The 17203-nt window shown below is 35.5% G+C and overlaps 1 protein-coding gene and 1 long non-coding RNA gene across 6 annotated transcripts in view; one reads left to right on the forward strand and one right to left on the reverse strand.

The window, feature by feature from the left end:
* The window catches only part of vps28 (VPS28 subunit of ESCRT-I), a 254667-nt gene that overhangs the window by 6597 nt on the left and 230867 nt on the right, over positions 1 to 17203 (forward strand). The gene's annotated exons all lie outside the window — the stretch shown is intronic.
* The window catches only part of LOC127978983 (uncharacterized), a 52038-nt gene that overhangs the window by 1231 nt on the left and 33604 nt on the right, over positions 1 to 17203 (reverse strand). For 3 of the 5 annotated variants that reach the window (XR_008158689.1, XR_008158688.1, XR_008158687.1), the window contains 2 exons: positions 11819 to 11912; positions 10264 to 11053 (listed from right to left, as the gene is read on the reverse strand). The exons of 1 other annotated variant lie outside the window; for it this stretch is intronic. This is a non-coding gene — a long non-coding RNA (uncharacterized LOC127978983). Of the gene's footprint in view, positions 1 to 10263; positions 11054 to 11818; positions 11913 to 17203 lie in introns of those variants that run through there. One more of the 5 variants, XR_008158691.1, reaches the window with a different exon arrangement.

The raw sequence follows: 17203 nt of genomic DNA on the forward strand, positions 1-17203 counted from the left end.
AAAAAAAAAACTTACCTGAAATAGTTACAAAATTATATATATATATATATATATATATATTTATTTTTGTAACTATTTGTTTTAAAAAATATTTTGGAATTATACTGAAACTTCTTACCGAAACTTCTTATTATACCGAAAGAGCTTTAAGATATTTTTTCCTCAAAACTACATTATGCAGTTTGTTTTAACTGCTAATAAGTTGTGTTGTAAATACAAAAAAAAAAAAAAAAGAAAATTTGATTAAAATGATTAAATTTTTCTTTTACTTTTTCTGTTTTTTATTCATTGTTATGGATACAGTGAATATGTAAACATATCTAGTGTATTGCATATTTCACACTACGTATGTTCTAAAATATTTCACCAAAAAAAAGCAAGCAACATGAAATAATAATGTCAAAATTGCAATCTGAATGTAGCAAATCATTGCACAAAACATCTTTCAATAATTTCGTTTACATTTAAATTTTCATAGCTCTAAAAAATAAATTTGTTTTAGTTTTTGTCACATTTGTTGTGGACCCTGTAAGACCCCTGTGCGGCCCACTAAGGGCCCCCAGGACTCCAGTTTGTATTGAACGTGTTGATGTATTCAACATATCTACTCTTTTAGCAAGACGATAAAAAGCATTCAAGCAGAAATGCATCAGACAGGAAAAATTGTAAATGGTAACTGTAGATAAAATGGCATATTTGAACAGCCAGTGCAGAAGTATAAAAATGCAGCTTGATTTATTTTTCTCTACTGAGAATTGCATTTTATCCCATTTGCATTTGCACCAATCCGACTGCATCCATGCAGCACATTTTCAACACCTTTTCAGGCACGCATTCACATCCACCAGTGACCCCAGGCTTTTGGTAATGCTTCACTTGAGGTAGTGTGGACATGAGTTCAACCACCCTCCCTGTAAACGTGACCCCAAAGGCCAACAAGGGTGATTTTACATGTGTGAAAACAGACAGATTTATGGGAACAGTAGAGCTTCACTGCCTCACATTCTCAGAAAGAAATAAAGAAACACGGTCTCTGAAACGAATCAGTAGCATAACAATTCCAAAAGAATGTTACATGGGTCACATCTTAATATAGGACACGTGTAATATGTGTTAATTTAAGATTAAATCAGATGCAGCATATAGTAGCTTGTTGCTGTGTGGTAATATTCCTATGGGATCTGTGCAGGTTTTGTTCATAAGCTCACTTACATTGTGTTTGCTTTAAACTTTCTCACCTTACAAAGTGAATCCGAGAAAAAAAAGTTTAGTTACATACACTTCAGCATTGGTGAAAACGAATAAAACAACACACAAGCTTCACATTTTCCCAGGCGATTGAGATTTATCTTCTATTCTGTTTAAAAAATCTATAACAGAACTTTAACTGTAAACCAACATCTGCAGTCTGCCAGTCACTAGGATGGAGAAATGTGTTGCCAGCTATTGTGGTGTAGCTATTTTTCATTTGTTGCCCACTTCATGAGTGCAGAGGATTTTTTGCGATAATGGAAGAAAGGACGGGAAAAAAGCATCTTTGTCAATGTCAGCTGGAATTTTCATGCACAAACTTTCCTCATATTTCCATATATCAATCAAATTGGCAAAACATCGTTTGCTTATTGGTTCACAGTATATTGTGTAACCAGCAGATTATGCACCGCATTAGTAGGGCCTTTGTAGAGAGAATTTCCACTAAATTGGATTCACATGCATTCGAAATCACAAGGAAAATGATTGATGATCTTGGCCGTCATACAAAAAGAACATTTTCAGCCACTCTCTCGAATTAAAGCGATCCTCCGGGACTCTAAAGCAATGAAACTCGGAGGCATCTCCGCTCTTTTATGTGAATGAGGACAAGGAAAAGACATCTGTTTGAGTCTAACTCTCAGGACATACAGTAACAAGTATCAGTAGTCAGAAACATAAGCAAAGGTGTCAAGCCAAAGCAATGAGGCGGGGGAACTTGCTGCTTTCAACAGCTGTAAAAAAAAATAAAAAAAAAATAAAGGATTGTCGGTGTCATGTCAGTCTGTATTCAGAGTACTATGAATGTTGGCCTAAGGAGTACCATACCCATTACCGTAAGTAAGAGGGCAAGCTTAGCAGGGGGCCCGAACACAGAGCACAGCGAGAAAAATATGAAGCCAGCAGCTGGAAGATAAGACATAAATCAGAAAAATAAATAAATGTGTAGTGAGAGATCTTTAATCAGTGGTGGAGGAATGCAGGGTCTATCAGCACCGCAGGACGTTTATGGACCAAGTGTTTCTGTGATGCCACATCCACTGAGAATCAAGATGACGAGGCAAGATGCAATGAGATCAGAAGAGAAGATAGATGATGAGACCAGACGAGACCAAGTGAGATGGGATGAGATGATGGGGAGAAAACTGTGACAAGATGGCAGGAGATGAGAAGAGATGGGATGAAATGAGATGATAATCTAAGAGATGAGAGTAAACGAGACAAGATGACAGAATAATTCAGAAGAAGACAAGATGAGATGACAAGTTTAGACGAATAAAATGAGATAAGAGAAGACAATAATGCGACTTTGAGAGGACATTAGCTGAGATTGTGACGGAGAAGAAAAAGAAAACTCAAGATGAGAGGAAATGAAACAAGATGTACCATTCTTCTTCTTCTTCTTCTTCTTCTTCTTATTATTATTATTCTCCCAAAATCAATAATAAGAACAAATTTTTAGTGAGCACTAAATAAGGGTCACATGATCATCACAGGAAGAATTCACATTTTAAAATATATCTAAATAAAAAAAGCTATTTTAAAATGTAGTTTTGAAAAATGAAAGGCAGAATTCATCCAAAGATATTTGTGTGTGTGACATATACCTTATTTTCTCAGGTTTTCCAGATCGACAACCTAGCAGTAACCCCAACATAACAGAGAAGAGAAGAGAAGAGAAGAGAAGAGAAGAGAAGAGAAGAGAAGAGAAGAGAAGAGATCAATGGTATGTTATGGCCTTCAATCTGTGACACTATACATCATAGACAAGGCTGGAGTGGAAAAGTGGGTGATAAGTGGGAACACTTGATATGGAATATCATTTGTTCATCACACTCAAATTGTCATGGGTTCATAGTTGCACTTAGAGAAGGTCTGATCTCATGCAGACCTGAAGTAGAAAAGTCTCTGAAGTGGTTTCAGCTCTCAGGCTTCCTCTGAACTCGCTCTATATTCAGAGACACCAAGGTTTGTCCCTCTACACAGCATGAGATCTTGCAAGCGCTCTGATTATTTTATTTATTTATTTCAAGCTGTAGAGGCCAAAATAAGACAAAGTGGAAACTGAACCTGCTCATTTGAAACTCTTTCCTCTCTGACGAAAAGTATACATTTTGCATTTGCTTTTCATAGCAACACATTAAATGTTGAGAACATCTACACTCCTTCTCTGAAGAGGAGGGTATTTATTGCTTTTTTAAAAGTCATGTATTAAATTCAGCCAATTTTAGAGCCACCAAGAGAGGAAGACAACTCACTGAGCATGTTCAGTCTTTGAGTATTTCAACATTTGATACGTGCGATGAAATGAGATGAAATCATCCTCTCAGGTTTGTAGGGGGGATAAAGCACATACTTCCAGGACATGCTTTCAGGAGTTTTATCTGCCATTCACTTTTCAGTATAAAAAAACCCTCAGATGACCCGTTGCAGATTCCCCGTCATGTCTCAGCCATGAAAGCTCAGTGAAAGCAGGATAATTGATATTCCATAAAAGTCTTGTGTCTTTCTCCTGTCACTGGCGTCTGTTCCATCTAAAGGAACTGATGAGAAAATGTTTCTGTCGATACTTCAGCCTCCAATCATCCCTGATCACTCGGGCATGAAGTTTTCCACGCTGTCACCTCCCCTCACACCCACACTCTTAGCCATTTTATCAGCTAAATTGCAGGATTATAGATTATAGGTTGCATTTCAGTTCACTTTGACGGAATCATTCATGTCTACAGCTATTAACATCCAATTAATGCACTAGAAGTTTCCAAAATGTTCTAGTGGTAATTAAGAGCTATAAGAGGTTTCATTACCCAACAGATCACTGAGAGTCAAAGATATTTTTTTCACATGCATGAGAATTTTGAATGAAGCCAGTATTTAGGTGCAGAACTTAACATTTAACAAAAAAAAAAGATATATATTAATAATAATAATAATAACAAGTATCTACTCCTAATAGCTTTGATTCCAGCATTTAGTTGTTAAACTTCACGTTGATTATTAATATTATTAATAATTATAATAGTTATTATATTTGCTGTTGTTGTTTTAAGTATTTTAATTATTAAATAATATGACATGCTTGAAATATAATAATATATATTATAAAAAAAAAAAAAAAAAATAAAAAAAAATATATATATATATATTCCGTATTTTTATATTATTTTTTAAAATCTGTTCTGAAATCCTTATAGTTGAGATGTGCTAAGTTATATTCATCTAATTAATATTCTGTAATGAAACATTCAGAAGAAGTCTCAACCCACAGGTGTTCATGCATTAAAACACATATGCGCCAATTTTAAGTGATAGTTAATCCAAACATGAAAATGTACTAATCCTCATGTTGTTCCCAATTAAATTAAAAAATTTTCTACAAAAAATCGGAACAATGGGCAGTTAAAAAAATAAGTTATGAGTTTAGAACAATATTGGGGCATTTCATTTTTGAGTGAACTTTGCCTTTAATGCCACCCTCACCTCCATGAGATCATTCTACTGAGCCCACAGGTTCTCGACGCAAAAGTTTCAAAAATACCAAAAAGTTCATGAAATGATGGTGAATAAACACACATTGACAACAGGCCAACAATTTGGGACACTGGCAAGTGATTATGGTTTTCATTAACACATGTGATCACATTTCACCAACGTCTGTCCTTGGTAATGTAAGAAAAGGAGGTCTCATTATTACAGTGTTTGGAGCCCCGAAGCATATATTTTCCTCACGGTACGTGACCCCAATCAGCTTAGAATTGATGAGATACTGTAGACGCAGGCCTGCAGCTGGCTAACCAGCACACGGTCTATGGAAAGTTCCAGACAATCCATGACGACTTTCTTTGAACTCCTGTAATGAGGTTATTTATCAGACTTCCATCTTCTACAATGTAACAGACTGTGAAAGGGTTTACGTGAAGCGCTGGAGACAGAATATTTCCACCGACTCACTGATGAAAGAGGCACTGTGTGGCGTCTTTAAAATGACCGTGTAAGTTGCTAACCACCAAAGCCCCGCTTTTTAATAAGATCAGGCTACAAAACACAGGGCTTCAAACAACCAAAAACTCCAGAACATAAATAAAAATAATGTAAAATATTATGTTGATTATGGTTCAAACATGACATGTGAATCTGACTGACTCATTAAAAAGAATCAGTTCATAAGAATAGTTTTCTTGCAAAATCACAAATGGATGCACAATGCTTCATCAAATAGATTTTAAAATAATTGTTGCATATTTTTTAATTTTATTCTGTTTTCATGACCAACACTTGATTTGTAAATTAAAAGGCTGTTTTGCAGGTTAATAATTCAGAGTGTCCTGGCTGTGAGAGGAGTTGCTCTGATGGTCTGGAGGGGAAGTAGAGGCACTAAGAAGTGGATGTACAGTATTAATCATAATGGAAGGATACATGTCTTCTTCATCAAACCATGCTTGCTTTTGGGGTGTAATCACTGTAATCATTGACAGCTTATAAAGAAGGCTAAGGGCTGCTCCTCTTTATTTAAGGTCATACGTTTTTGCACAACAGCAGAGTGTAGATTTGAAAAATTCACATTATTATCTAATCTTTGGACTTTATAATTTGGCAAACTTGCAAAAATGTCAAAAATATGTGTGTGTGTGTGTGTGTGTGTGTGTATGTATTTATTTATTTATATACATACATATATATATATATATAATATATATATATATATATATATATATATTATATATATATATATACACATACACATATATATACAGTAAAGACCAAAAGTTTGGAAACATTACTATTTTTAATGTTTTTGAAATAAGTTTCTTCTGCTCATTAAGCCTGCATTTATTTGATCAAAAATACAGAAAATTCAGCTTTGCATCACAGGAATAAATTATTTTTTAAAAGTATATTCCAATAGAAAACTATTATTTTAAGTTGTGATAATATTTCACAATATTACAGTTTTTTTCTGTATTTTTGATCACATAAATGCAGGCTTGATGAGCAGAAGAAACTTCTTTCAAAAACATTAAAAATAGTCATGTTTCCAAACTTTTGGTCTGTACTGTATATATATGTGTGTGTGTGTGTTTGTGTTCTTGTTTTTGTGACATATCAAGACACAACTCTGTATAATGACATGGGTATGACACAGGTTTTACAAGGGGAGGCTGACTTATGAGGACATTAACCCATGTCCCCATTTTTCAAAACACTTATAAACCATACAGAATGAGTTTTTTTGAGAAAGTAAAAATGCACAAAGTTTCCTGTTAGGGTTAGGGGTAGGGATGGTGAAGGGCCATAGAATATACAGTTTGTACTAGGGATGCACGATAATATCGGCACAACATCGGTATCAGCCGATAAAAGCTTAAAATGACCATCATCGGTATCGGCCGATATGAATATTTCTGCTGATGAGCCAAACCGATATTCTCCAAGTGAAATAATTGACCTGTTTTTCAGATGTGAATGTCTGCCTATATTTGTAAAATAATACATTTATGGTAGAATCAGTACAGAAGAGATACATGGATTTCTCTTCAGTAAAATTAAAGTTTAATATATCAGTATATATTTGTATATATATCGATATCGGTATCGGCATCGGCCAAAATTATTTTGAAAATATCGGCATATCGAATATCGGCCAAAATCCAATATCGTGCATCCCTAGTTTGTACAGTATAAAATGATAAAAAAGTATAAAATGTGTGTGTGTGTGTTTATATTGCTAACATATAAATATACACATACTGTATATACATAATATTATTATATACTGTCAGTTATGTGTCATTTTATGACATCTTTTTGCTGTACAAAACAAAGACCACAAAGTTCGAATGCTTTTCATCCATTCTTATGCTTTCTTTGCATGAAAATGAAAATATGCTGATAACATCAAGTTGAAAAGTTTGCAATATTTTGCATTTGCAGAAGCTTAAACTATCAACAAAGTTGAATCTTTACATGAGTTGCATCAACATCGTCTATGGAGGTCCTTCATAAAGCGATGTCATGCTTTTGTAGTCTAGTTTTGATTGAGAAAACCTCCATCAATTTGTGTTTATAGCGGTTTGCATGTGTGCTAATTGGTGCCAAAACAGTTCAGATATGTTTGTTGTCATGATGACTTGGAGAGGCCATGAGGGCGACAGAAGTTTACCATCACTGAACAGTGCACAGCAGGATGTTAATAAAAGTGTTCTGGCTCACTGTACCTCAGTTTGCTTGCTTAACTAAGAAGAAAGTCTAAAAGAGAATGAAGAAAGAGACACAACAAAGAGAATCCAATTCTCTCAGAACACGCCCTTCTCCAGTGAGACTATGAAGGTCATGAATGCTCGGGGGATATAATCCTCTGCAGAAGAGACAGTGTTGCCCTCACTGCAGTCTGTAGGATAGAGAGAGAGAGAGAGAGAGAGAGAGAAAACATGTTTTAGATGTTCTTTGAGGTTTCTGGGAAACGCGATAGGGCTGGCAAACATGCTCCCCTGAAGCAACCCCCCTCAAACTGGGCCGAACAAAGCGGAGGAGTCTCACAGTGGAGCAGTGGCAGATGGAGAACGTCTACTGCATTCAGATTTCCTTCTTCAGTCTACCTCCGTTTTACTGCAATTCTATTGGAAAACACAACTTCTAAAGTTGTCTTATGGCCCATGGAAAAACATATTACTGCTGTCACTTTTCATTTGTTGTTACTGTGTTTGCGAAGCAGCCTTGTGCTGATATTCCTCAAACTGCTTCACATACACAACCCACTCAAAGTTTTCTGGACGTTTTCAGTCTTATGGTCCTTTGAAACTAAAGCTGAATATGCAGCACATTTTTTTTTCCGTCCATTAAAAATACACCAACCAAAAAGATTCTAGCTTTAGGTCATATGTCCAAAGCTGCTGCAACCACACATTGTAATTTTGTTAAAAATATGATTTCTATTAATGTACTACACAGCACATACATTACTAAGACTTTATTTTAAAAGAAAATTATACTTTTATTTAGGATGGTGCATTAAACTGCAAAAGTGGCAGTGACTTTTAAATTGTTACTGATCGTTTAAACTTTCTATTCATTAAACAAACCTGTAAATCAAAATGTATCAACTGATTTGAACATTGATGATAATAACAATGTTTCTTGAGCACCAAATCAGTATATTAGAATGTTTTCTGAAGGAGCATATCACACTGAAGACTGGAGTAATTATGCTCAAAATTCAGCTTTGCTATTACAAGAATAAATTTGACTTTAAATATATTAAAGCAGTTATTTTAAATTATAATGATTTTTCATAATATTACTATTCTTACTGTATTCTTGTTGAAATAGATGCAACAGGTGGTCAGTATAATACATAAAAAAAAAAAAAAACTTACTAACCTTACTCTGTTAAACAGTTGTGTGTATGCAAAAGAATATATAAATCTATATGTCACTTACATTAATATATGAATGTAATTTATAGTATAATTTAATTAACTAATACTAAACTACTTAAACGTAGCACGGAGATTGTGCTAAAATAATCAATGTGACATGAGGGGTTCAACTGTAATTTTATGAAGTTACGAGAATACTTTTTGTATGCAAAGAAAACAAAAATAACAACTTTATTCAACAATTTATCTCCTTCGCGTTACCCTAGCTCCATTTTGTAGAGTATCCACTGAATGTAAACAGTGAATGCTGTTCTGTGTCAGCTGTGCAATGCAGATGCGATGTTTTCGATCAAATCAAAGCCTAAACAAAGTAGAAAACATATTTTTTTGTTTTTCTTTGTATACAAAAAGTATTCTTGTGGCTTCATAAAATTACGGTTGAACCCCTGATGTCACATGAATTATTTTACCGATCTCTGTGCTACTTTTCTGGATGTTGATCATGTTATTTACATGCTGTCTATGGGAGGGGCAGAGAGCTCTCAGAATTCATCAAAAATATCTTAATTTTTGTTCCGAAGATGAACGAAGGTCTTTTGGGTTTACAACGACATGAGGGCAAGTACTTAATGACAGAATTTTCATTTTTAGGTGAACAACCCCTTTGATGCAATCTGTGACTCTGGATATGTCAAATGCATTAATACAGAAATAAAATGATTGTATTTTAAATGATTGCGAAGTATTACTTGATTTCCCAAAGAGTGAAGAAATGCTTAATTATTTGCTTGTTTAAGACATTGCTCCATAGATTTACACAATTTCAAAACAATATCTTAATTTCTAAACACAAATTCTTACCATGGTTCAACAGTTCAGGCAAATCCCTCATTGCCCAGTGAGAGACATTCGACAATGGAACATGGAACCTCAGAAATAAACCAAATTTTAAAAACAATATTAAAATGGAAAGACATAAATAGTTGTAGAATGCTAGGTATTTTATATTTAAATGACAAGAGTGTGGTAAAGCCGAGTGCACAAGCTGAACTGAAACTCTACTGAGTATACCTGCAGGACTTCCAGACAGCTCAGAAGAAGGAAGAGGCCTTCCAAGGTAACCCCATTGTGTATTCTGGGACTCTATTAGCATTCACACACATTAACTGTTTGATTTCAACTAATACAGCCTTACTGGGAATAGAATCCTCATCTTTATTCATAGCCATTCTTGTTCCTCCCGTCACATTGAGAAACATAATTTCAGCCAATTCTTACGATAAAGAAAAACCTGCTATATCACTTCTGTCATGCCATTGTGTCTCTATTACACACATTTTTTCTTCTCTCATATTCTCCGGTTTTACAGAAAGCTGATGCAAAACATCTTAATCCCAAGCTTTCCAGCCAAACAGATCTCACATCTCAAAAGATACAGCTCTCTATGCAAAGTCTTTAATTACTTTCTAGCAATGCTCACAGAGCTAAATTACTTTGGAGGTTCTTTTTTGCTTTTGTTATTGGACTGGCTGCAGTAATTAGACAATTATTTTATCTGCTGGTTATGGATGGACAGAATGGACCAATTCCAAATGGCACTTTTGTGCCCCAGAAATGGGCATTGCAGAACAGCAACTGGATACCTTAACATAGAACCTATAAGGAGATAAGTGAAGTATGACTCCAGATTACTGCACATTTTAAATAATAAACCTACTTGCATTATATATATATATATATATATATATATATATATATATATATATATATATATATATATATAATTTTCATTAATATTTATTTTAGTTATATTTATTTTAATTTAAATGTACTTCATTTCCATTGCAATCTTATTAAATTTAAAACCATTAGGACCATTAACAGCATTTAGCAAACATGGTGACTCAAAGGTTTAAATGAAGCATTTGTGTGAAAATGCAAATGCAAAAATTACTGTAAGCATTCCTGCACGTTTCTGTATGACTTGTGACACAAACTGTACAAATATTAATGAAAACTGACATGCTGCACCGCAAACAATGAGAAAACTACTTGAAATCGAGATCTGATTGTTCAGACTGAATCACGCTTCCAAAATTAGATTTTAAACCACAGAAAAACGGATTCCATGTGTAATTTTGCTTTTCAGACTGTAAACAACTAAACAGATTTGAGTCAGATAGTCTTAAATCTTTTTTTTTAAGCCAATTTAAAGCTTTATAAGTGCTAAAGTGAAATGTTGAAGGGTGGCCAAAAAACCCATCCAAATGTATAATATTCCTTGACATTAAAACAGACATCAATAAAACACAAATACAGTAAGACAATGATCCTTTCTCTGTGTATTGCATAAGCCAGTGACCTCTCCTTGGCAATGTCCATCATCGCTGAAATAGTCAATGAAGAGATTTCCAGCTCCATGTGACCTATGAACAAACAAATAAATAACAGCAGACTTGCCCTTTTCACTAACACTTATCCTACATACTAGTCATATTGATTATCTCCAAATATGCTGACAGATACGACACAGATCTGCTTCTGCTGAATATTCAAAATCGTATTCAGCAGCCTGCAGGAATAACCTCATTGTTTTCAGACAGTAATTGCTTATGAAAGATAAGGAATTATTTCAAAAGCACATCATTACAGAATTTGGGTTCAATTTGCTGATCTGCACATGAAAGTAGGAGCTGCACGCTGATAGTCCGGCGTAAAACCCCGAGCCAGAGTGTGTGATGTACCTCCCCGGTATTAATCACACTATTACAAGCACAAATACAGATGGCGCATTACTGTAAGACCCAAATAGGACACACATGCTCACTGATGCTCACTGAGATCTCTCGGTAGAGGCCCCACGACGGCCCACACTTGCGTGTAAAGACATAAAAGTGTTTCATTTCTGGAATAAATTGAGTGGGACTGAATGAAGACAGATTTCTGTGTTTTTTTTTTTCATCCTCAAATCTTGCAAAAAGCAAAGTATTTTTAGGGGGAGTCTCCATGTGATCTCAACAGTTCTACATTAGGGTAATTTGTGAGAGGATTTCTGGTTTTCTGTTTACCACGGCTAAAAGTTGACCTACATTTAGATACAGTTTCACTGGATTTATAGAGTGTCAAAAATATTTTAAAGAGTTATGCAGTTTCATACAACAGATGGGCATTATAAAGTGTAGACTAGTTACCAGATGATGGGGGGAAAGAGTATGTTTTAGTTTCCATCCATATTGCTTTTGTTTCCAAGACTGTCATGTCTATCATTTTGAAGTAATATTCATCCTGTAAACAAAATACAACAATAAAAGAAACTGGGGCATCTGTTCATGATAAACAAAGAATTGATTTAGAACATTCCGGAACGCAATAAAATAAATAATTGGAATAAGCAAACATTTGAAATTAATAAAATGTACATTAACACAAAAAAGATTACTTTGAAATCCAAGTTTTACAGAACTTAAGATGTAACATGCATGCGATTTGGTAAATATCTCATGAACACGTGCACTTTTTGGTCTTTTTTTCCTAAAATATATATTCATCTTTTATTTTAAATAACTTACATTATTTGAATTCATTTTATTTTTAAATATTTGTATTTATTTAAACTAAAATGATCATGTTAAACATAAAAACGTTTAAAGAAGTGAGACATCACTGTTTTCATTCACAATTACATTGAAACAGATGGTAGCTTATCAAAGAGTTTTCTGAAATTTTAAGAAGTTTATGTGGGACTGATTATTCTTTTTCTTGTGCAATAGGCTGTGACACTTTTACGGTTAATTCACGCGGTTCTTGCTGTCTCTGTTCCGTTCTGCTTTTACAAGCTCATCAAATACAAAGGCATTACAGAACACCAGATGTGCTGGACGTGACCCTCTGTACCTGCTGCTGCATACACACAGACAAAATGCATCTCCGTATGAGATATATGTATGTATGTATACAGTATGTCGGCTTGCAGGTGTTCAGACCCATTTATACATATACACTTACATGCATACACTAAACAACCCATATATGAAGGGAGCTGTGTTCTATCACTGTCATGCTGTGGAGCGGTTGATGCAATATTATGATTTTCCCCTTCTTCTCCGCTAAATGGCACAAACCCGGGCTAAAAATGTATGCTCATGCGTGAAATCTCCCACAGACTGTTACGCTTAGGTGGACATAAATTATTCACAGTTGCCCCCTGCCCCTATTCAAAAAGCTTGGGGGATAATCTTAATACTAGATTTTCATACGCAATAAAACCTACTGTCTCGATTATGTCAATTAAAAACAATATAGGAACATAAACCCCAACATTTACAAAAACTAAAGTCATTCTGCATTCTTAGCAGTAACGGCACAGAAATTATCACATAGAGTTAACAATTTCAAACCCTATTTATTTATTTCAAAGCCCTGCCTCCAATGCATTTCAGGCTGGGTTTAGTACAGAGGATCAATCTGTCGCAGGCCTTTGAAGCAGACACTGCTCTTAATGAGTTGCAGCACAGCATATGGTGTAATGCATTTCAGTTTCCAAAGAGCGTCAGACAATATGCCACATGAAAGCTCTGTGTCCAAACTAAAAGCAGAGGGAAGCAGAGCCGAGCAGGCATGTAGATTAAGACTGGGCACAATTACTAAACAGAGAGAGGCAGATTAGAAGTGATTTTCTGTGAGGGAGTGTTTACATTAGGAGTATAGGGATTCAGATTTAGAATAGTTTGCATGGCTGCAGTATGACAAAGCCCAAGAAACATGTGGAACTTGCCACAGAAAACATGTTATTGTACTTGTGCAACACCTATTATGGAACGATGGTCAGATTTACAGCCTCACGCAAGATTCTATGGGGTGTAAAACATTTATGAAGTTTTGTACTGTGTATGCGCAATTGTACTGCACTGTGCCTTTCAAATATTTACAGTGCTTGAAACGCCATGCATTATGCAGGGGGAAAAAAAAACATTAAAAAAAAGTTTATTATACAACAGGTGTTTATATGTATTAACATCTATATATTTTTTCCAGAGAAATAACAGTGTAAATGTTTTGTTAAATAGTTTGTGTGTGTGTGTGTGTGTGTTTGTTTTGTTTTTAGTTCTTCATTTCATTTTATTTCATACAAAACTTTAAAGTATGTCTTAAAACAAACAAACATGTAAAACAAACAAATACAGTATTATTAAACAACATGTCATTTATCTTTTTTTTTTCAGATAAATTACAGTGTAAATGTTTAGTTGATTTGATTAGGTTTTTTTGTTTGTTTTGTTTGTTTCTCATTTCATTTTGTTTCATACTAAAGTATGCAGTCTCCACAGAATCTTTAAAAAACAAAAACATAAAAAACATTTACCGAAGTAAAAAAAAAAAAAGGTGTCAACCACAGTCACCCAACTTGTTACTCAAATCACAACCCAAAACAAGCATCAGTGAAATCACTATCATGACTAAGTTAATTTACCTATTTTACAGTCGTTTTTACAGTATGTTTGAAAAATATATATTTCATGTTTTTTATGTGCTCCTGAAATATATGTAAAAAAATAAATGCACCAAATCACATGCATCTATCTGTCCTCTAAAAACAAAAGTTGTGTTACACAATGTTACACTAACATCAAATTAAGATGATACTTCTCCTATGTGCTGTAAGGCATAAAAACTTAACCTAATGTGTTGAGCTGTCTTGCTGTAAAAACAGCTTTATTTTAAACTTAGTTTATGCACTGTATATCAATTTAATGTCTTTGCTGATTGATATCAATAATGGTACAGTAACTGTAGCTTTATGAGATTTCTAAATTTGTAATAGCTGCACACATCTTTTCCTGGAAAACTGCAGTCACCCTGGTAATAAGTTTCTATACTGTAATGTGGCAGAGCTGCTGCAAATGCCTCCTTGCAAGAGACAAGCAAACATACACATACACACAATAAACACTGCCATTTAACAAACTGCATGAGTGAAAAGAAAAGAAAATCGTATGGAGATTAAGCCGATCCTGGAATCCCTTCCCACCCACATTGACTTTTAAAACTAGTCAAATGGATTTCTGAAGTGGATGTGACGAAATTCGGAAAAGGAGTTCTCATTGTTTATCGTGGGATATGTTTGTTTTTCATTCCAGTAGATTATCTTAAATTATTTTACACATGTAAGAAATTTAGGGAAAAATAGTGCAGGTTTGAGCCAGATTCAAACCTCAGATGTTTTCTGAGAATAGACTTGCACTGGTGAATAGGCTTGCACTTGCCTTCAATTCATTTTATCTCCAGACCTCTTATGGCTAAATATTTGTCACGGTAGATTTCTGTAAAAAGCCCACGGTGGACTTAAAACACTACTGCTGCTCAGCCGAGTCTCCCCAGCCCTGTTTATTGGGCATTCGCCCGTTCCTTTATGAAACAGTAGTGCCCTTTGTGGTACAGAAACTCATACTGGATTTGTCTGGCAAGACATGTCCAGCACACGCCCCATCAAGGGGAGCGCTGTGGAAAATCCATCTGGCATTTTCTGTGCTCATAACAACATCAAGCCAAGTGCAAATTATCTGAAAAAAAGGGGGGCCTCAGTGCAAACTGTTTGACTTTGGTTGCATGTGCACGCCGAGGGCCCTTTCCTGCTCTCCTTATTAAGTGGAATGAGACGTATGAAGGGAAAAACGCTAATCAGTGAATCCGAATCTTGCGGATTTTGCAACGTCTGGAAAAAGCCCCGTGAATAGCCATCTTGAAAGTCTAACTTCACACATTGGCCAGATTGTAAAACGGATAAATCGGCTGCCAACCCAACAGACCCTCCCCCTTTTCCCTCCCCCTCAATATCGCTCAGACCGGCTGAAATAGGTTAGGCATGGAAGTCATTTCCCCTCTAGGTGCTCCAGCCCTGCTGTCCAGACTCAACAAGGTCCTGAAATATCATTAACATCTGATTTTTGCCACTGCCGCACAAGCGGCTCTTTGTTCCTCTCGCACCAGACGGGGGGAGCGCCTCTACATTACCATATCACCAATGTAATTACACCTATTAGAGTGGAGGAATATAGAATTTATTCCTTCTTTTCCTCCATCCCCACTCTTGCGCAGAAAAACGGTGTGTGAATATACCTATTGTGCGCATTTCAATTTCAGAAAGTGGTGCCGTCTAATGCTATATAAACATTACCTCACCTTAACTCATAGCAGAGACCATTTGAGGCAAAATAGACTAGTTAACTTAATGACCCGCACAATCAAGCCTTTGTGCCTCTGCCATTTCGGGTCGAAAAATGTTCCCATCTTTATGTGGTCAGAAGTTGCTGTGATGAAACAGGAGGCAGCGATGACTGGTGAATAGCTGCGGCTCGTTCCAAGAGTCCAGTTAAGTGTCACTTGTGATTATTTTCACTTATTGCCGCTGTCACTTTGTGCCCCTTGTGCCATTATGCTCCAGGGTACACGCAAACAGCAGCCGCATTTATGTTTCCTCTGACTTAATGCGTCACAAAACTAATAAACCTGTTGTGTATTTCTCCGCTGTCACTGCGTGTGCGCTTTGGGAATGATTCACGGCAGATGAGTGCCGATGCCAGCCTTATAAAAACCTACATCCTGTTTAAACATTCCTTCATAATGTTGAGCAACAATACATCTTTCTTTCCCCCCGTAAACAAGAAGCATTTCTCTAAACGAGTTAAAGAGAAACGTAGTGTGTACCGACACCGGATTTGACATTACATAATTAAAATGACATTTGCAGAAAAGCGGTTTAGAAACATCACAGCAAATTCCTGTGGTCGCCTTATTTTAGTTCAACATACCCGAGCCTTGGAAAAAGAAATGAGCAGGTACCAACAGACCCTGCTAAACTGACATGGATTTCATATATATGTTTATATGCAATTTAATGTCCACATTTGTTCACTGGTTATCATCAACCTGCTTCACTTGTTATTTGACAAAGAGAATGTGATCAATATTTAATTGTAATTGGTGCAACTAAAAGGCATCTGGTTTAATTCTGCCTAATATTTCACAGGAATTTCCTGACTGGCTTCAGAAATATCTGAATGCAGAGCTGCTGTAGTTTGCTAGCAGCATGCAGATGAGACACAGGACATCTCAGCTGGAAAAGTGATTGTCAGTCCCAAATAACTTTTATATATGCCCTGTAGGGGGAGCAATTCATGCCGTGATCAAATCGGGGGGGAGTTTGTACCTCTTGACCCCAACTTGTGTTCAGTAGATACAACAGCTGCAGACAGCTATATATATATATCAATAATGTATAATATAAATGTAATAGTAATGTATCCTGTCCATAGCTGAGCCCTAAAGTTCTTAGTCTGCGGCACCACAGCAGCAAGAAAAGCAGGAATAAAATGCATTTTATAACACCATATTTCATAAATACCAAAACTTGTAATCTTTTTTATTTTGTGCAATATTTATATTGTCTTTCACTTATTAATTTGACTTATTATCCTCTATTCTAGCTTTCCCAGATCCAGATATAACGCATATAAGATGTGGATCCCCCATAAGGATGGCTAGAGTCGCAGGCATCATCCTTATTGCATACATGTGGA

Source organism: Carassius gibelio, chromosome B19 (genome assembly GCF_023724105.1).
Source record: "Carassius gibelio isolate Cgi1373 ecotype wild population from Czech Republic chromosome B19, carGib1.2-hapl.c, whole genome shotgun sequence".
NCBI classification, from domain to species: Eukaryota; Metazoa; Chordata; class Actinopteri; order Cypriniformes; family Cyprinidae; genus Carassius; species Carassius gibelio.